The sequence below is a fragment of the Mytilus galloprovincialis genome, chromosome 7 (genome assembly GCF_965363235.1).
Source record: "Mytilus galloprovincialis chromosome 7, xbMytGall1.hap1.1, whole genome shotgun sequence".
Lineage (NCBI taxonomy): Eukaryota > Metazoa > Mollusca > Bivalvia > Mytilida > Mytilidae > Mytilus > Mytilus galloprovincialis.
This window is the reverse complement of record NC_134844.1, coordinates 38,015,787-38,037,331: the sequence shown is the minus strand read 5'-3', so window position 1 is coordinate 38,037,331 and position 21,545 is coordinate 38,015,787. Positions and strand designations below refer to the sequence as shown.

Here is a 21,545-nt window from a genome sequence, read left to right as displayed (position 1 = left end):
GCAAATAATTCAAGGGAAAAACTGAAATTCATACGCTGAAAAGTAATTTCTTTCGCATAATACACTAAACAATACATTTAAGGAAGTGTTTTAGCGCATATATATATTTAAGGAGGCCAGCAGTCGGTACTTTCAATTTCTTTCACTGTTGTGTTAAAAATTATTTAAAAGAAATTATAGAAGAAAGAAAAACCTTCGGTATAAATGAGGCAATAACAAAAGATTTGAAAACAAATCCGAATGGCAAAAAAGGAAATTCTGTTGGTTTTGTCCACCTAGTACGACTTACGCACACGAAAGCTAAGACAATATATCATCAAACACTGACATATCTTGAAGAAGGTCATACATGCATCAAAACATTCTTTGTGGAATGTTCTCAATTCTCAAATACAGCATCATGATGTAATTGACCATTATTGAAATATTTGTCACATACATGGATATCTACGGATGATAAAAAAAAATGTCCTTTGGAGAAACTACAACAAAATGATTCCTCTTTTTCAATTGGCCCATTGTTGATAGATTTTAACTTTTATTAAGTTAAACGTGTGTCACTAGATTAAAACAGAAACTACTTAATACCGACAGTCAGCGCTTCTGTACAGGCATAGAATTTCATATAATAACAACATTATTTTCGTTTACCCCTTACTCTCATGGTCATGCTATTGGTTGTGTGTTTTTTTTTGCCGTTTAGAATTTATCTTTTTTTATCATTATTTCATCTTTGGCCCGGGCAAAAAAAAATGTTCATTTGGCAATGGTATCATCGGATACAGACATTACCCAAACAACGGTATTTTTTTTGCTGTATCCTAGCACGATGTTGTTAACTTTAAGGTTGAGACAAAGTGGTTTCAATAAAAGAGTTTGTTGTGATTATAAAACCAATAAAATGCAAGTTTTTAACTTTTATTTCAATCGTCGACAAAACCGAGTTTATATTCTACCTGATAAGTGAATCTTACAATCAAAAGGGAAGTATTATCATACACCTGTGTTAAACTACAATACAGGGAAGTGGTTATTTATAGAGAAATGGATTTCTGTTTTGAATTTTACTTACAAAGAATGTCCATATAGCCTCTGTGGAACAAAACTGTAAGTGTTTTTATCTTATATTGTCGATTAATTTAGCTATACAGAGTGAAATCCAACCGAATGTGACGTATTGGTTGAGCTTGGCTTTAATTCCATAGTCAAAGTAGAAAAAAAATGAAACTTTTGATGAAGGATATGCAATTACTACCTCACCGAAATGGCCTCATGTCAACATTAATTGTTCTCTAAGAGGAGAAAGTATTGATTTACTCTTTTTAATATATTATATGAATATATAATTTGTTTTATATATGTATATGTGTGAACGATACCAAAAAGGTATCAATGGATTCCTCGTTATTAAATCTGCTGGGCAATGAGCCACGAATGTACAACTTGCAAATGCATGTATAATTCATGAGGCGTATGTGTATTCACTTAACCCCCACAAATAGTATAACCTATTGACTGGGTGTGAGGGTAATAGCAAGTTTGTTGTCCCTGGGATACCAACTATTGCTCGAGGCGAAAGTTCACTACGAAAGTTATTATTGACACCAACTGTTGAACTACATCAGGGAGGAACAATATTTTGAATGTTTGTCTGATTTGACTCGTAGCTTGAAATTTCCTGTAATATTTGATCAAATTCAATGTCATTAGAAAGGAGGTCAACGCTATTATCACATATTGATGTTGTTGTATCCTGAGTTTTAACTCTCTTTTCTGATAATTCTCCATTCAAACTTGTTGCACTCTGAATAGTTTCACTTAGAATGTTTGACATTTTATTTGTTTAAGTACTACCGAAACGCTTGCAGTAGGACTTTACTGCTGATTCAGATTTGTGGCCGCTAAGTTCCATAATGTGTCGAGTTTCAATACCCCCCTTGTCCTAGACAGTTATACATGTACTGCGTATGCGATGATTTGTGTACCGACGAGACAAATCACACTCTTCACTTATTTAGCCATTAGATTTCCAAGAGTATTTTTTCCAACTGGACTATTGTCAAACCATACATCTGCTGATTCTGTAGTTTTGGATGCACGCTTTGGACGCTGCCAAAACTCTGTTCTATCTGGATTCAGCTTAATTATACCTATACCAAACCTATTGCAACTAAGATTTTCAATTACAAACACGTTTTGCAGGATCTCGATATTGACGACTTCAAGTCTAAACTTCCTGATTGCACTTGTGCTAGTTCCCAATTCACATATAATCCGGCTGCCCACGTTATTACCGGTGATCTCAACATTGTTAAAAACACTTCACTACGAAATTTGTTATCGAAAGGTCCGAAATATCGTGAGCCTAAATCCATCAATTGGAAATACAACTTTAAAATTTTGATGTATTCAGTCGAGGATTAAGCCAGGCAATGAACTATGCGCGAGATGGAAGACGTAGACACTCTTTCCGAATGGATTAAGGCAGTGAGGTCGTTGATACAAATCAGAATTAAGAAACTAAATGGGTCTATCGATGCCCATGCTACGTCAATCTTTAAAGACCCAAATGTTGCAAAACACTTATCCTACCTCCATGACAAATATGTTGTTGTCCCCGCAGATAAAGCCCCAAACAACATCGTTTTTTTGGTGTAAAACTCATTACACTAACTGCTTGATAAACGAATTAGGTATTGACAATTCACTTGGAAACTCAACATATACCCTCATGAGACTTACCAAAGAGGAAATCCTGGATAATCATATTGATTGATTGATTGTTGGTTGCTTAACGTCCAGTGGCAAATATTTTATGCATATTCAGGACGAGAACAAGTTCACAATAAATACAATAGGTAGGTCTTGCCATAAAAGAGGCCATAAGGGATGATGGTCGGAGAAATTTCGACTGCCACTGGAAAATGAGGGAATATTGGATAGGGACAGAAATTTTGCTTTACAACAGGCCACCTACGGGCCCCTTAAAGAGTTATTGTAAGGGTTCTTAACGTGCAAAGCTGTTTACACGAGGCATCGGAGTTAACGTCCCCATTCTGACCGGACGTGACTGCGAACTTGATAATCCCGCATAGCCAAACGGACGCACCACTTCGGCAAGCGTTCTACTGCCGGTCGGGAGAAGACCAAGTGACTATATTTCTATTCCCCAGTCACCCTTGGGGGTTGGATAATCATAGGTCTGTTATATGTTCCTTTGGAATTTCAACCAAAGACGAAGAACTTGATCTTCCATCACTGTATTGGATACCTAAACTACATAAGTGTTCTTACAAACATTTGACTTTTCTACTCTTTACACAAGTATTCCACATTCCAAACTAAAAGACAAATTAAAAGAGTTGGTATTGCTTTGCTTCATAAAAAAGAAGGGCAAGTATCTTGTCTTGGGAAGGGATAAATCCTACTTTGTAAAGGATCACTCTGATTCAAACAAAAAATTCTCTGAAACTGATATTATCAAGATGCTTGATTTCTTGATTGACAACATATTTGTTACGTTCGGAAGACGTGTTTTTCAATAGACTGATGGCATTCAAATGGGAACAAACTGTGCCCCTCTACTTGCCGACTTGTTTCTTTATTATTATGAGGCTGACTTAATGCAGGAACTTCTAAGGAAGATAAGAATTTAGCGATATCCTTGAACTCTACTTTCCACTATACAGATGATGTTCTTTCACTAAATAATTCAAAATTTGGTGACTATGTGGAACGCATCTATCCCATCGAACTAGAGTAGAATACTACAGATACAGTTAATTCGGCCTCATATCTTGACCTACATCTAGAAATAGACAATGAGGGTTGGTTGAAAACTAAACTTTACGACAAAAGAGATCATTTCAGCTTTCCAATTGTGAACTTTCCATTTCTAAGTAGCAACATTCCAGTAGCACCTGCATACGGGTATATATCTCCCAATTGATACGATATTCCCGTGCTTGCATGTCCTATCATGATTTTCTTGATATAGGGTTGCTCCTCACATGGAAGCTATTAAACCAAATGGTGAAGTTAAAATCATCCCTTCGTAAATTTTACGGACGCTATCAGTTGGTTGACCGTTATGGAATAACCGTTTCACAAATGATATCGTATATGTTCCTTACGTCGTAACTACAACTCCGTTCCCTTTCATGAAAGTGACCTACCGAATTAGTCTATTTACCGGATTTGTTATCACATAAGCAACACGACGTGTGCCACATGTGGAGTAGGATCTGTTTACCCTTCCGGAGCACCCGAGATCGACCCTGGTTTTTGGATTAGTTCGTGTTGTTTATTCTTTAGTTTTCTATGTCGTGTCATGTGTACTATTGTTTGTCTGTTTGTCTTTTTGATTTTAAGCCATGGCGTTGTCAGTTTATTTTCGATTTATGAGTTTGACTGTCCCTTTGGTATCTTTCGTCCCTCTTTTACTAAAATACTTGGTAAAAGATATAACAGGGCAATTACTAAGTAGCACTCCCAGAAAAAAAGGATAGACACTTTTAATAGATAATTTAAGTTAAACAGAAAATTGTTTTTTGGTGTGTTTATTAGATTTTTTAAACACTGTTCCTGCAATGTTTGAGAGAGTTTTGATTTTTTAAAATCTCAGTTCAAAGAAATAAACAACTTACATTTTCTCGTAATTTCCTATCTCACAATGCTGATGTTACAGTATTAATCACAGTAAAAAACAATGTTTCATGATGTCAGTTAATTTGATTGACATCTGGTCAACTGTTGTAACTCATCGAGAAAGATATATATGCATGTGCTTGTAATTAATATGTCTCATCAGTGAGTTAAGTAAACAATGGTAAAATTAAGGAATAACAGTACTGTAGTTGAAGAGTTGCCACCGTCAATTGCCGATTTGACGGTCGCAAATGCAGTTTTAATGGCGACGCGTATGTGAACTTCATATGTGAAAGACTCATTATAGAATGAATTGAACGTAATCTTCTTTATCATGGTTTAAGCAGCATGCATTTAATCTATTGATCTATTACCAATGAATAATTTACCTGGAATTCATACATCCTGCCGTCTTTATCATCAACATCTGTCAAGTTATCCCCTCTATGATTTTTGCTCTGCCGTACAACTCTAACTCTGACATACCCCAGCCCTTTTGCGTCTCTTTTCAACTCGAAATCATCCCTTTGTACATCCCTTATATTCTCCCTGCCTCTATTACAGGAGTGATACAAATACTCAAAAAAACACTCTCTTCTGTAATGCCTCAGGTGTGTTAAGGGAATATTGTTCATGTTTATATAATTTTTGCAAGTCTTCAGGACAAATAGGCTCTTTGTGATTGACATTGGCCCTCCCTTCTTTTTTTTTTATCGCCACCATCATAGCTTTGAACAAATCATTTGCAGCTTGATACTTTGCATTGTTGATTATGTGTTCATTCCTTGTTTCAACCATAGATGTTTCAACGAAATGTACATGTGTTTGTAAGCCAAATTTGAATGTAATCAAAGATTTTTTAGCATATAAAGTACAATCTATTTTTCTGACCTCAACATAAAATTGTCGGAGTGTTTTGACGACGTCTTCTGTGGTGGCCTGGTCTAAGTCTTGGATAGTTTTATATAAACCGTCTTTTTCTAGCAAATATTCTCCTATTATCCTTTTTGATACTCCTATAATTACGTTTTTAGTATTTTTCGAATTTCTGTCATTCAATATTTTAGTAAGATCATCATGTTCTAAAGATGCAAATACTCATGTACTACTTCTGTATGTTTCTGTTTTGACCGTCTGATGTTGCCTTCCTGTTTTCGATATTTCAGTGTTTTACCTGACCATGCGAAAAGGTCAGAGAAACGCGAATGATAAATGACGTCATTTGTTACCAATGAAAAGAAAGTTAGAAAAGTTCGGGAAATCTACTTACAAAACTATTCACCGGGTAAATAGTCTTTGAAACTATTAACTGGCAAAATTGTCTTTAGGATGAAATAGCACAACTATTTCATTTATTTTATATATAGGAAAAAAACTCTTGAAGTATAATAAAAATACTATATTTCCGTTGAATGTGATATACAAAAAATGTAGTAAAAAAAAATGTTTTAAATTAGGAATGCTAAAAGTAAATAAGAGAAAACTCGTAGTGTCTCATTATTGTATTAAGATGTAGTTTCTGGTTACGGAAGCTATCAAATTAGGCCTTACATTAAAAAAGAGAGTGAACGGCCTTTAACACTGAACGAACCCCATACCGTATAGTCAGCTATAAAAGGCCCCGAATTGACAATATAAAACAATACAAACGAGAAAACTAACGACCTAATTAGTTCGAAGTTGATTTTACTATTAATTTGATTGACCTAATATTTACAAAAGACAACCTTAAATTAAAGTTAGGAAACATGTATAAAATTAAGAAATCCGCCATGAAAGCGATGTATAAAGTGTTGCGAGATACAAGGGAAGTTGCAAATATATCATGCACATTCAGGACAATAAAACAAGAAGGTATGTTCAGTCTAATCGTACAGAACGAAGAACACGGGACTTCCATGAGTATTGGTGTAAGTTGGATAGGGCAAAATATTTCCCTCTCATTCAATGTGGTTTGAATTTACCTCCCCTTGTGATTAGACGTGTATTATATTCCACGCAACATATGTTAAATGTGGCCCGTCATTCGTCCTGTCCTTGTCATCACAACTCCTCTACAACAACAATTCAGAATTTCATGAAACTTTGCAGATATTTAGAACATATTATATAGATGTGCAAAACGACATGACATTTTATTTTTTTCTAGTAGTCATACTCCTATGAATTTAGTATGTTAGAAATGATATGCATGTACCACTGCATCAGTTGGCCTGCGCAACTCCTTCGAAATCTAACAACATAATTTTATGAAACTTTGCAGATATTTACATATTTTTATCCATAATCATGCTGCAGCAAATAGTACGGGGAGCCGAACGGGACTCTTGTGGTTTTGTACTCGAAATTCAATTTTATAAGGACAAAAGTGAGTTTTGTTCAACAAAAATGAGTTCAGTTTAACAAAATTTGTAGTATACTACAAATTGAAATTTTGTCATACAAAATTATCTTTCAGTGGACAAAAGTATGACAAAATTCTTTTTAGTATCACAGACTTGACTTTTATTACCTAAATTGAAAATTGGGCGACAAAAGTCAATTTTCTATGCCAATGAGTTAAGTTTGGATTCTGTGAACTAATTTGCATAAAAATCGACTTTTGTGAGACAAAATTGAAACAAAATTGAATTTTGTCGTCACAAAATTAAATTTTGTCTCAAAAAGGCAATTTTGACTCGCAAAAGTCTATTTATCTCACAAAAGTTAATTTTGTCGTCATTAAATTGAATTTTGTCGTCACAAAATTGAATTTTGTCATCACAAAATTGAATTTTGTCGTCACGACGTTGAATTTTGTCGTCACAAAATTGAATCTTGTCTCACGCAATTGACTTTTGTGTTTTAATTTCCATATCAGGTAACAAAAGTAAATTTTGTATGCAAATCAGTTTATATTTGCAAACCTTTTTGACAAAATTTACTTTTGTCATGACAAAAATGAATTTTGTCATTACAAAATTGAAGTTCTCATAAAACAAGTCTGTATCACATAGTTTTGTAAGACAAAATGATTTTGTTATGACAGAGTTGAATTTTGTATACACAAATTTAATTTTAATTACCAAAAGCGCAATTAAGTCTCTTTCGGCACCCCGTAAATATTTTGTAAGCGTAACTCTTTTGACCACCCGACAGATTTATATGAAACTTTGTAGTTTATGAGGATATATAGTTTATGGGGACATATTGTGTAGATGTGCATATAAAACTCATCTTTGAGCAAGAAGTTTTATTTACATGTTCACAACCAAACCCAGATACAACTCCATAAATACATAACCTTGGTAATGTGGTAAACGAACTGACCCTTAAAGTACATTAAAACAAGAATGTGTCCCTAGTACACGGAATCCCCATCCGCACTATCATTTTCTATGTCCAGCGGACCGTGAAAATGGGATGAAATATATAATTTAAATTAAAAAGATCATGTCATAAGGAACATGTGTACTAAGTTTCAAATTGATTGGAATTCAACTTCATCTGAGACTACTTTGACCAAAAATCTTAACCTGAAGTAGGATTGACGGACGGACGAACGGACGCAATAACCAGAAAACATAATGCACATAAATGGGGCATACAAAAACCTACAAGTCTGAATAAAAGTGTGGCTGACACAGTTCTCTAGACACCGTACTTCAGTTCTGAAGCAAAGGTTAAGCTTAGCTCTGGTTCCAATAATAGAGGAATGAAAACCTTTGTCGAGGAAAAAATAATCTATTATAAAAAACAAACAAATAGCAAATAACTACTTTAGTATCAGAATATTTGTAAACTATTTATTCAAGTTCACCGCATGGAACGATGTTGCAAAGACCGTACCGAACAAATTAATGAGCAGGACAAGGAAATCGATTCACAATACAACAAAATAAAAGATCTACAGACTAGACTTGAAAATCAGAAGCATTTTTCTAGACGAAACCGTGACAGATTTCATAATATTCCAGTTCTTGTGGATTGGCAAGGTAAAATTCAACAGCCAGTTAACACTGATCTTGTAGTTTTAACACTCCATATGAAAGAGTGAAACAGAATGCCTAACCATGATTATAATAGGAATTTTATATTGCAGGTAGACAAGATGATTTTCTTTATAAAGCCTGTCATATATCCGATGCTGTTGAATTTAATAGCAATTGTCGCCTGTACCGTTCCGTGAGTACTTGTCTGCGTATTTCATTTTAAAACAATTAAAGCTAACAAAATCAGTTAACGATTATTTGATATAAATACATATATTTTGGAAAAATGGATAAATGAACTATTGTATATGCATCTACAAATTCTGTTGTAAGGTAGATAAAGTCGTCTGAATTTGAAAATTAATGTTAAGTCTTGACTAAAAGCCTTGTCATTTAATAGATTTTAAACACATTAATTTTCATCGGAAATGCTTTACTGTTAGGTATAGATGATCGACAAAAAAAATTACATGAAATATTGTATACCTAATATTTTAATACACTACATGCGTAAAATATAAAAAACCAATAATATGTAGTTTACGATTTTGTTTTTAACTTATTTGCACATACTTAAGCAACAGACAAAACATGAAAATCTCAGTTGTATTGTTTAAAAACACCTTACACGAATCAACAACGCTTAGGAGCGGACCGCCAGGATGACCAATCCTGAATTATGAACTTATAAGGCGAAATTAAGCATGTTTAGTTTTAATAAGGTAGCTCATATTAGAAGCATAACACAAAAACACAATATTCATGAAAATACCATTTGGACATTATTTATGTTGTCCAGGACTCCATGAACAGGTCGAGATAACTGTGTAATAGTGTTTGTTACTTTTGCGAACAGTTAAAGCTCACTTTGTATATTTTTCTTTTAGCTACTTTCTAGCATCAGCTAAAGAGACAATACACAAAGATTTCCCATTCATAAGGTAATTTTTATTTTAGATATATACATTTCTGTGCAACATAGGTGACTTCATTGTAAAATGAAATTTCTGATGTTTTGTTGTACATAGCATTCACGGTAGTGTTTCATACCTGTGTGATAAATAGTTATGTATAGGTACTGTCTGTCATCAGCCGAAGAGACAATACAAAGATTTCTCATTTAGATGGTAATTTCTTTGTTTAGATAAATGCGCGTTTAACATAGTACATTAAAGATCAGTTCATTGTGTGTTAATTTTATATGCATAGACATAATCTTAATATTTTATGAAAATTGCTAAATATTGTAACATTGACATTCTTCTGACTTTAAAACTTGCGAATAAAAGAGGGACGAAAGATACCAAAGGGACAGACAAACTCATAAATCCAAACCAACTGACAACGCCATGGCTAAAAACGAAATAGACAAACAAACAACAGCACACACGACACAACATAGAAAACCAAAAAATAAACAACACGAACCCCACCAAAAAACTAGGGGTGATCTAAGGTGCTCCGGAAGGGTAAACAGATCCTGCTCCACATGTGGCACCCGTCGTGTTGCTTATGTGATAACAAATCCGGTAAATAGTCTAATTCGGTAGGTCATATTCATGAAAGGGATCGGGATTGTAGTTACGACATAAGGAAAATGTCCGATATCATTTGTGAAACGGTTATTCCATAACGGTCAACCAACTCGTGATGGCGTCCGTAAAATTTACGAAATGATGATTTCAACTTCAACATTTGGAACTCTTGGTTTAATAGCATCCTTGTGAGCAGCAACCCTCTATCAAGAAAATCATGATAGGAAATGCAAGCACGGGAATATCGTATCAATTGGGAGATATATACCCCGTATGCAGGTGCTGCTGGAATGTTGCTTCTTAGAAATGGAAAGCTGAAACCATCTCTTTTGTCGTAAAGTTTTGTTTTCAACCGACCCTCAGTGTCAATTTCTAGATGTAAGTCAAGATATGAGGCCGACTTAACTGTATATGTAGTATCCTTTATCTTTAGCTCGATTGGATAGATGCGCTCCACATAGTCACCAAATTTTGAATTATTTAGTGAAAGAACGTCATCTATATAGCGAAAAGTGGAGTTAAATGATATTACTAACTTCTTATCTTTCTTCTTAAGAAGTTCCTGCATGAAGTCAGCCTCATAATAATAAGAAACAAGTCGGCAAGTAGAGGGGCACAGTTTGTTCCCATTGGAATGCCGACAGTCTGTTGAAAAACACGTCCTCCGAACGTAACAAATATGTTGTCAATCAAGAAATCAAGCATCTTGATAATATCAGTTTCAGAGAATCTGTTGTTGGAATCAGAGTGATCCTTTACAAAGTAGGATTTGTCCCTCCCTAAACCAAGATACTTATATCTACGTTGGCCATTCTTTTTTACGAAGCAAAACAATACCAACTCTTTCAATTTGTCTTTTAGTTTGGAATGTGTAATACTAGTATAAAGAGTAGAAAAATCAAATGTCTTAATACTGTTACAAGATGAAAGAGAGTTAGATTGTATGTACTCTAAAAGATCTTTGGATTTTTTAAGTATCCACATCTGATTCACGCCTCCTCTAGAATAGGCAGTTTCACAATAACTTTGAAGCCCGTCTTTGATTGCTGATAAAATAGATGTTAATAATTTAGAAAGAGGTTTTGGGGAGCACTTGGAAGACCAAGCAATATACCGTTGTTTGTAAGGACACTTATGTAGTTTAGGTATCCAATACAGTGATGGCAGATCCAGTTCTTCATCTTTGGTTGAAATTCCAAAGGAACACAGAACAGACCTATGATTATCCCGGATTTCCTCTTTGGTAAGTGTCGTGAGGGTATATGTTGAGTTTCCAAGTGAATTGTCAATACCTAATTCGTTTATCAAGAAGTTAATGTAATGAGTTTTACACACAAAAACGATGTTGTTTGGGGCTTTATCTGCGGGAACATATTTGTCATAGAGGTAGGATAGGTGTTTTGCATTATTTGGGTCTTTAAAGATTGACGTAGCATGGGCATTGACAGACCCATTCAGTTTCTTAATTCTGATTTGTATCAACGACCTCACTGCCTTAATCCATTCGGAAAGAGTATCTACGTCTTCCTTCTCGCGCTAACTGAGTATGGCATAGATTAATTATCTATGTTCGCTGCTTCACTACATTTGTGTATGTCCTGACGGAATACAGAAGAGAAAACATTGTCGCTTTGAAATAAGAGTAGACTCACTGCACGCATGGTATTTGTACATTGATCTCTACCACGTGCATAATACATTAACTTTTAACTAGAATCTGAATGTGATTTCTAATTTCGTTATATGTTCTATAATTATACGCATTCAAAAGTATCCTTGGTTATCACAAATTAATCTAAAAAATGTTTCTAAATTCTTTATTATTGATGTTTTGTTTCAGTGACAGTGGACGACAAGGAGTTGCTGCAGCCTTGTTCAGCTTGTTTTTCACACTTTACGCATTCATTTGTAAGATATTTTTACCTTATATGTATATGATAATATTTTTTGTCATACTACATTTTTCTAAAAAAAAATTGTATCTTACTTTGTTTGCACCAAATGTTTGCCACTAATTTTGAAAATGACATATAAGGCCCGTTAACAAGTGACTGGTATTAAGTTGACGTAAATAATTATGTAACACATACGTATCATTTGATTTGTATGATTTGTTTATTTGCGTATGGAACATAATTTCCTGTTTTCAACTGAGCCGCCTTTTGTCTATTTCAGAGAATTTCGTGCAGTAGCATACTTACCTTTATATATAGCACCCGCTCAATATAATATAACTCGGTTACGTCACTAAGCTTGTCCAGTCGCTATTACGATTTGATTTGATTTTAACCTTATATACCTTAAATTCTTGTACCAAATTCCACCACTGACAAGTACATGTACAACAATGTGCATGCAAAAAAGCTATGTTGAAATTCTTTCGGAGCATCCAATTTTGCAAACTGCTCCCGGCTTAAAGGGAGTCGAGCTTTAGTTTGTTTATCACCTATCGTTTATGTATGCATCTTATTTTATTGAATCCATCACCGGTCTTGTTTTCTTTCATTTGTATCTGGCCTCTGAACCAACATGTTTTTCGAACTTTGATTTCGTTTTACATAAAGTTAGCTTAGATTATAAATATTGTTGAAAACGTATGATGGCGTATAATTTCTTGCATCCATGCACTTCATTTGGACTATGGTAGATAGTTGAATAATTTAAAATATCTATCGCGATGTGGACGAAAACATGCAAGCAAAGAATATATTCTTTCCTTGCAGATCTTTTACATTGTGACTTAAAACAGCATTTTAGTTTGTCATTATAATAGTTCAATTTCATTACTGAAAGTCCCTTATATCTTGCATTTTTGTGTTCTTTTAACTTTTGCAGTTTTCATAATTTTAACACTGAGATTTGAGCAGATTAAGGCAGTATATAGCAACAGGAGTCACAAATGTTTACATGCTGTTAACACAGTCACATACTGTATCGGAATGCTAGCTTGTGCAGGTGTTTGGTTGCTAGCAAACTTTAGAGAGGTAAATTAATTGAAAAAGTAAACGATTAAATTAATTTATCAAATTAAAGGTTTTTATGATAAAAGTTTTAATGTAAGTTTGAAACCAAGTACACGGATTATATAAGATAATGAAATGGATCGCGCAAACGTTTTGCCATTTCTCCACGCAAATATAGGTCGTCCGAAATGATGTGTAGGTCTTGCTTGGTTTATATGCATGCATATAAAACTTTAAATAAATAATGACACAGAAAGCATACGTATTAAAGAGATAGTTAAGTTCAAGTTTGATGCGAGTTAACCAAATGTATCATCCGCAAACCACTTCGAGTGATGGAATATTTTTATTGTAGGTCTTTAAAAATTCCGAACACGACTAAGTTTTAACTATTTAAACTGAATATTACATTTACATCAAAATACAAAATGTTAGATATAACCTTATGCAAATTATTCTTGGTTTAAAGTTTAATAAATGTGTAAAATGAGGATAGCAATTCACATAATTTAGAGTTAAAATCAAGGCTATCGTTTGACATGAACCCAATAAGCAGATTACTATCGGATATTTGGGATAAATATGGGTATTTTGTAAAGAGTTCATCCAGAAAGGTTTTTCTTTCCTTATTATAAAGGGCACATTTAAATAATAAATGTTCTTCGTCTTCAACCGAGTTCATTGAACAAAACTGGCATGTTATCTCTGATCTTGGCAGTGTTATATTGTTTCCATGTTCATCAATTTTTTTGTTCGTTACGGCCTCTCTCTATGCGGGGACAATGATTGCTAATTCTAAACCTAGTTAGTAGAACTCTCTTATCCCTGTTCTTAATATTGAAGTAATCTTCAAAAGTGAAATTATGTTTAAATTTAAAGTAGTTGCTCAATTTACTATCTTTTTTATTAAGTCTTTTTGATGGCTCCAATATGTTAAAATAAAGGGCTGCGCTTTTAGCGCATGATACGCCCGTTGCTCTTTTAACTTGTCTTTTATGCTTTAAATGAATTTATATGATCAACTAGAAACATATATACAAAATCTATATAAAAATGGAAAGGGAGCTTATGTCAATAGATATAAACAATTTATCAAAGTTGCATAAAATTTTTTAGCATAAAAATTCATAACACGGAAATATAAAATCTAAAATTTATAAAAATTGAAAGGGAGCTTACATCAATAGATATAAACAATTCACCAAAGTTTCATGGACATTGGTGAAAGCCTTTTTGAGTTATTGTCCGAAGTGTTGAAAATCCCCCTTTTTTATGAATAAAGCCCCATAAATCCAAAACTTAAAATCTGAAATTTATAAAAATTGAAAGGGAGCTTACATCAATAGATATAAACAATTCACCAAAGTTTCATGGACATTGGTGAAAGCCTTTTTGAGTTATTGTCCGAAGTGTTGAAAATCCCCCTTTTTTATGAATAAAGCCCCATAAATCCAAAACTTAAAATCTGAAATTTATAAAAATTGAAAGGGAGCTAACATCAATAGATATTAACAATTCACCAAAGTTTTATGGACATTGGTGAAAGCTTTTTTGAGTTATTGTCCGAAGTGTTGAAAATCCCCCCTTTTTTATGAATAAAGCCCCATAAATCCAAAACTTAAAATCTGAAATTAAAAAAAACGAAAGGGAGCTTACGTCAATAGATATAAACAATTCATTTAAGTTTCATGGAAATTTTGAGTTATTGTCCGAAGTGTGGACGACGGACGGACGGACAGACGGACGGACAACGGTACCATAATACGTCCCGTCTAAAAGACGACGGGCGTATAAAAGTCAGTTTTGATACATTTTCTAAGTAAAATTTTGAATTTATTTTTACTGAGTTTTATACAAAGTGATAAATTTAAACCAAGTTTTTCACTAAAAAGCTTTATGTTTGCATACCACGATTGATTAGCCACAGCTTTATCAGAGGAGCTTTCAATATAAGCATCACTTAAGAGATGAGTGGGCGAGTTTTCAAGGCTGTGCCAATACATAAACATTTGAATTACTATGTTAATATATAAAGGAAATCTACCTAGCTCTGATATAACTCCAATATTTATGCAATTCTTGGAGCCACCAAGAACATACTTGCAAAATATAAGATTTAATTTATCAGGTTCCTAATCTTTGAATTTTTCAAAAAGATGCATGGCTTTTCTTTTTGGATTCAAATTTAATATACCCCATATTTCACAGCCATTTAAAGTATATAGTACTAGAATATATGAAGTAAAGTCTTAACAGATGGAGAACATAACTTGATGTTTTTTATAAAATTTAAAAGAAGCCTTTAGTCCTTTGTCATATAGGTTTTTTCTAGCTGCATTAAATTTTCCAGTATTAGTAAGAACTAATCCCAAGTATTTATAGAATTTCACACACTCTATTCTGTTTGCATCTATATTAAATTCATCTGACAGTAGTCTCCCATTTTTATTAAAGATTATAATTTGTGTTTTCTTTGTGTTTTTTTAAGACACCAGTCATTACAATATTGGTATAAAATATTAAGTTAGGTTTGTAACCCCTTTTTATTATCTGAAAATAACACCAGGTCATCCGCATAGAGAAGGCAATGTGCACATTAATTATTTAATTGTAAACAGTCACAGTTGTTCTCTAAAGCTTTGGGCAAATCGTTTGTGAAAAATTGAAACAGGTTTGGACGTAAAAACATCCCCTTGACGGACTCCAACTTTTGAACTAAAAAAATCAGTTATTTTATTATCTACCCTCACACAGAGTATGTCATTGTTATACATACTTTTTAGAATTCTATAGAAGAAAAAAACATCAATATTTTCCTCTAACAATTTCAACATGATACTAACGTGAAGCACTTTATCAAAGGCTTTACAAATCTCTGTGCGAGGTATCTATCATTTTCATCTCAATAAATATCTTTTCAGAAAACTGCACCCGAAGAACTCATGAAAGTACATAATGCAGGTTCGGTGATAGGATTTGCATTGGGAACAATATACTTTTTGCTACAGACAATATTCTCATTTTTCTGGAAGGAGGTTCCTGGCAGAACACTTTCTGTCAACATTTGCAGAGGAATATTTTCGAGTCTGCATTTTGCATTTTTAGCTGCATGTATCCTTTAGTTATAAGTACAGAAACTTCTGTTTCAAGGTACACATATTTGATATGCAAATTGTCAAATACCGAGGTATAATAGTTGTGGTTCTTACCATTTAAAAACCACGATATGGACCACGCTCTGATTGGTTAATTCACCAATCATTTTTGTCATCTATCTTACCATTGGCTCTTAATCAAACTCGGATTTTTTATACAAAGAAGAGAGGTTCCGAAGTTTATGTTTACTTTCGTTTTAACTTTACTTTACTACTGAGACAGTCTAGAAGATGCCGAAAAGGGTAACACATTAAAATAGAACCATCATATTGCAAATATAACCTTTGCATTAAACTTTAAAGCAAAAAAGTGTCCCCCTTTTTTGTTGGAAACAATTGATGATTAGACAAGGGATTACTTCAGCCTGACTGGAGCTGTCCCGCCTTCGTGGCAGTCTATGGGCCGCTTCATAAACAATTCTGGATCTACCACTGATTAAAAGATGAAAATACCAAAGTTACTTCACCTTTTTGTATTCTTGAGGGTAGTATAATTAAAGTATTACACGTGTCTAAACCAATCCAAGGAGTAATCAAGCATTTCTATAATGTCTTCGTTTTTTGGAAGACATTTTGCAGTTTTCTGTTTATTATAATTTGTCATGAGGGTTTGATTTTGACACTCGTTGTGTGTTCCCAAGTGTATTGGTGTCATGTAATTATTTAAGTATTCTTTCTATTGTGTTGGATTAAATGTTTTATTGTTTTCATTCCGCATGGTGTTTCGGATATCAATTTAGGTCATACTCGGACCAAGGCCGTTCATCCTCATCAGGTGCTCTGGCCAATACTTAAATTATTTATTTGATCTATTAATATGCTTGCATTTTATATCGGATGCGATTATCTTAAAGAGCACTATAATTAAATTATTACACGTGTCTAAACCAATCCAAGGAGTAATCAAGCATTTCTATAATGTCTTCGTTTTTTGGAAGACATTTTGCAGTTTTCTGTTTATTATAATTTGTCATGAGGGTTTGATTTTGACACTCGTTGTGTGTTCCCAAGTGTATTGGTGTCATGTAATTATTTAAGTATTCTTTCTATTGTGTTGGATTAAATGTTTTATTGTTTTCATTCCGCATGGTGTTTCGGATATCAATTTAGGTCATACTCGGACCAAGGCCGTTCATCCTCATCAGGTGCTCTGGCCAATACTTAAATTATTTATTTGATCTATTAATATGCTTGCATTTTATATCGGATGCGATTATCTTAAAGAGCTCTTATATCTTAAAGAGCTCTTTAAGATAATCGCATCCGATATAAAATGCAACCATATTAATAGATCAAATAAATAATTTAAGTATTGGCCAGAGCACCTGATGAGGATGAACGGCCTTGGTCCGAGTATGACCTAAATTGATATCCGAAACACCATGCGGAATGAAAACAATAAAACATTTAATCCAACACAATAGAAAGAATACTTAAATAATTACATGACACCAATACACTTGGGAACACACAACGAGTGTCAAAATCAAACCCTCATGACAAATTATAATAAACAGAAAACTGCAAAATGTCTTCCAAAAAACGAAGACATATTATAGAAATGCTTGATTACTCCTTGGATTGGTTTAGACACGTGTAATAATTTAATTTTGGTAAATTAACCAATCAGAGCGTGGTCCATATCGTGGTTTTTAAATTGTAAGAACCACCAATATTATACCTCAAATACCACGATCCAATGATCTGTCATGTGTGTGTTTAGGGGAGAGGAGCGAGCAATTATGCAGTGTTATGTCATGCTGTCGCAAAGTGACAAGAATTTATAATGGTTTTAGAATCTTTTTTCTCAAAGGAATAAAAATAGCCTTTTATAAGATGGCTATCAATGTGTATATCAGATATAATGCAAATGAAGCAAATGCATTTGTTAAAGTTATAAAGGTTTCATCTAATATGCATACAGGGAATGTATTTTTCGCCATTTGAAATTAAATCATTCAAGCAAAGTTCATTTTATGTTATGTTGCAAAAGCAAAAAAAATAGAATGAAAATTATATTTGAGTATTTACTTGAACTATGATATCGTTCTTAAGTTTTCTATAAAGCAATGTAAAGCTAAAAAAAGTCCAAGGTCTACTTTGAGACAGGATGTTGTAAACTAAGTTCTAGAATACTGACATAATTATTCAATGTAACACTTCAGTACCTGATCAAAAGCAATACGTTCCTTAATGTCATGCAGTCATGGTCCTGTTGCAGAACTACACGAACACATTTGTAAGTATTCCACTTTGGTTTTGTATGCCCCATTTATGAACATTATGTTTTCTGGTCTGTGTGTCCGGTCGTCCGTCCGTCCGTCTGTCCCTCTTAAGGTTAAAGTTTTTGGTCGAGGTAATTTTTGATGAAGTTGAAGTCAAATCAACTTGAAACTTAGTACACATGTTCGCTATGATATGATCTTTCTAATTTTAATGCTAAATTTTCACGGTCCACTGAACATAGAAAATGATAGTGCGGATGGAGCATCCGTGTACTATGGACACATTCTTGTTCCATCTTATGTTTGCGAACATCTAATAATAAGCAGGCTTATACGAAACACGTCATACATCTCAGATTCCATGTTATCGGTGTTAAATAATTGTATATAATAGTATTGTAAAATTTATCAAAGGTACCAAGCTTATTTATATATTATTGTTTGGTATGACTGGCAATAAGAAAAATACCGCTGACAGAGCACAACTAAAAGAGGGACAAAAGATACCAAAGGAACAGTCAAACTCATAAATCTAAAACAAACTGACAACGCTGTGGCTAAAAATGAAAAAGACAAACAAACAACAGCACACACGACACAACATAGAAAACTAAAGAATAAACAACACGAACACCACAAAAAAACTAGGGGTGATCTCAGGTGCTCCGGAAGGGTAAGCAGATCATGCTCCATATGCGGCACCCGTCGTGTTGCTTATGTGATAACAAATCCGGTAAATAGTATAATTCGGTAGGTCACATTCATGAAAGGGAAGGTGATTGTAGTTACGACGTAAGGAACATATCCGATATCATTTGTGAAACGGTTATTCCTTACGGTCAACTAACTCGTGATGGCGTCCGTCAATTTACGAAGGGATGATTTCAACTTCACCATTTGGAACTCTTGGTTCAATAGCTTCCTTGTGAGCAGCAACCCTCTATCAAGAAAATCATGATAGGAAATGCAAGCACGGGAATATCGTATCAGTTGTGAGATATATACCCCGTATGCAGGTGCCGCTGGAATGTTGCTACTTAGAAATGGAAAGTTCACAACTGGAAAGCTGAAACCATCTCTTTTGTCGTAAAGTTTTGTTTTCAACCGACCCTCATTGTCAATTTCTAGAAGTCAAGATATGCGACCGACTTAACTGTATCTGTAGTATCCTTTAACTGTAGCTCGATTGGATAGATGCGTTCCACATAGTCACCAAATATTGAATTATTTAGTGAAAGAACATCATCTATATAGCGAAAAGTAGAGTTAAAGGATATTGCTAACTTCTTATCGTTCTTCCTAAGAAGTTCCTGCATGAAGTCAGCCTCATAATAATAAAGAAACAAGTAAAGTAGATTTAGTCCACCATTGGTCAGCGTACGGCTTCCGATAATGATTAAAACCAAACCCGAATTATGCTGTCCCAAAATGTCAACTTATGAAACTATTCAACCGAAATTAATAAACAATAATATAGGAAAAGAAAAAAAGAATTAACGAAAACCAATACGACAGGCAGCATCCCCCCTAGCCTGGGACAGCGGTGTAACAGGCAGCATCCCTCCCCTAGCCTGGGACAGCGGTGTAACAGGCAGCATACCTCCCTAGCCTGGGACAGCGGTGTAACAGGCAGCATCACTCCCCTAGCCTGGGACAACGGTGTAACAGGCAGCATCCCTCTCCTAGCCTGGGACAGCGGTGTAACAGGCAGCATCCCTCCCCTAGCCTGGGACAGCGGTGTAACAGACAGCATCCCTCCCCTAACCTGGGACAGCGGTGTAACAGGCAGCATCCCTCCCCTAGCCTGGGACAGCGGTGTAACAGGCAGCATCCCTCCCCTAGCCTGGGACAGCGGTGTAACAGACAGCATCCCTCCCCTAACCTGGGACAGCGGTGTAACAGGCAGCATCCCTCCCCTAGCCTGGGACAGCGGTGTAACAGGCAGCATCCCTCTCCTAGCCTGGGACAGCGGTGTAACAGGCAGCATCCCTCTCCTAGCCTGGGACAGCGGTGTAACAGGCAGCATCCCTCCCCTAGCCTGGGACAGCGGTGTAACAGCGAAATATAAGTTAGAATCAACTACAAAACCTTTAAGTTTCAATTCATCAGATTAACACGAAGCACGCTCACAACGAGCATTAAGACAACTACACAAAATATCAACCCAAGAGTAAGTAATACGCACCGTTGTGTCGTCATTTCGTCTTTAAAAGCCAAAAAAGTACACTTGAATGTAAAAATCTGGCAGGCTGAATAAATTACTTGAAAACCATTTTTTTTTTTAAGTTTTGCAAAATTCTGCTTTTACACCGAAATAACAATTACAACCATCAAATTAGGGACAATGAAAAAAATAGATTCTTGTTTTAATAACATTAGTTGTTGCAGGATATGACAATGAGGAAAAATGCAGCTATCATGGAGTGGATATTTGTATTTCTAGTGACACTTTATCCTCTGACGTTCATACCTGAATTTTACAAAGCTAATTTCAAATGTACCGTCGATTTTTCTGGTTCTGATAGAGAGGCTCATGGAAACAATCCACGTCTCGTTTTGCACGAGTCGGGTGTTGCAACTAACAGACATAGAGGGTCCGAAGAACAAAACTCTCGTCTCATAGAGATTGAAGAAACTCAAGAATTATTGGATGGTGACATTACCAGTGATGACAATATGTTATTATAGTGAAAATATTATTTTGAAATGTCACAAGTTGATGTGAAAAAAATACACTTGAACTTGAATACTAAAAATAATTGTATTTTAGTTAGTGATTTCATGGAAAGTGCTTGTGTATTAGAAGGCTTAGTAATAAAATAATGAAATGAATACATGGATAAAAAATCAAATAAAAACAGTTCAGGTTAAAGAAATGTACTTTAAATAAATTGTAAGCTCGCTCGGTTTCCCTATGAGCACTAATGTAACCCTTTTATAACATAACATTTTGTATCTTTGAGTTTCACAAGTGACCAACATTTTGGCCAATAGACATGAATAATTGTTTTCTGTTGCTGATGTTAGGACGGTATGACCCTTCTCCCTT

At 34.5% G+C, this 21,545-nt stretch overlaps 1 long non-coding RNA gene and 1 pseudogene across 1 annotated transcript; one reads left to right on the top strand and one right to left on the bottom strand.

The window, feature by feature from the left end:
- Nucleotides 1-977: 977 nt before the first annotated feature.
- LOC143082921 (uncharacterized) lies at nucleotides 978-21,328 on the top strand. Its single transcript, XR_012980505.1, has 8 exons — nucleotides 978-1,107; nucleotides 8,729-8,811; nucleotides 9,506-9,559; nucleotides 11,994-12,061; nucleotides 12,989-13,137; nucleotides 16,038-16,227; nucleotides 18,476-18,510; nucleotides 20,885-21,328. It is a non-coding gene; the product is annotated as an uncharacterized LOC143082921 (long non-coding RNA).
- LOC143084074 (uncharacterized) lies at nucleotides 5,007-7,919 on the bottom strand (annotated as a pseudogene).
- Nucleotides 21,329-21,545: the final 217 nt, after the last annotated feature.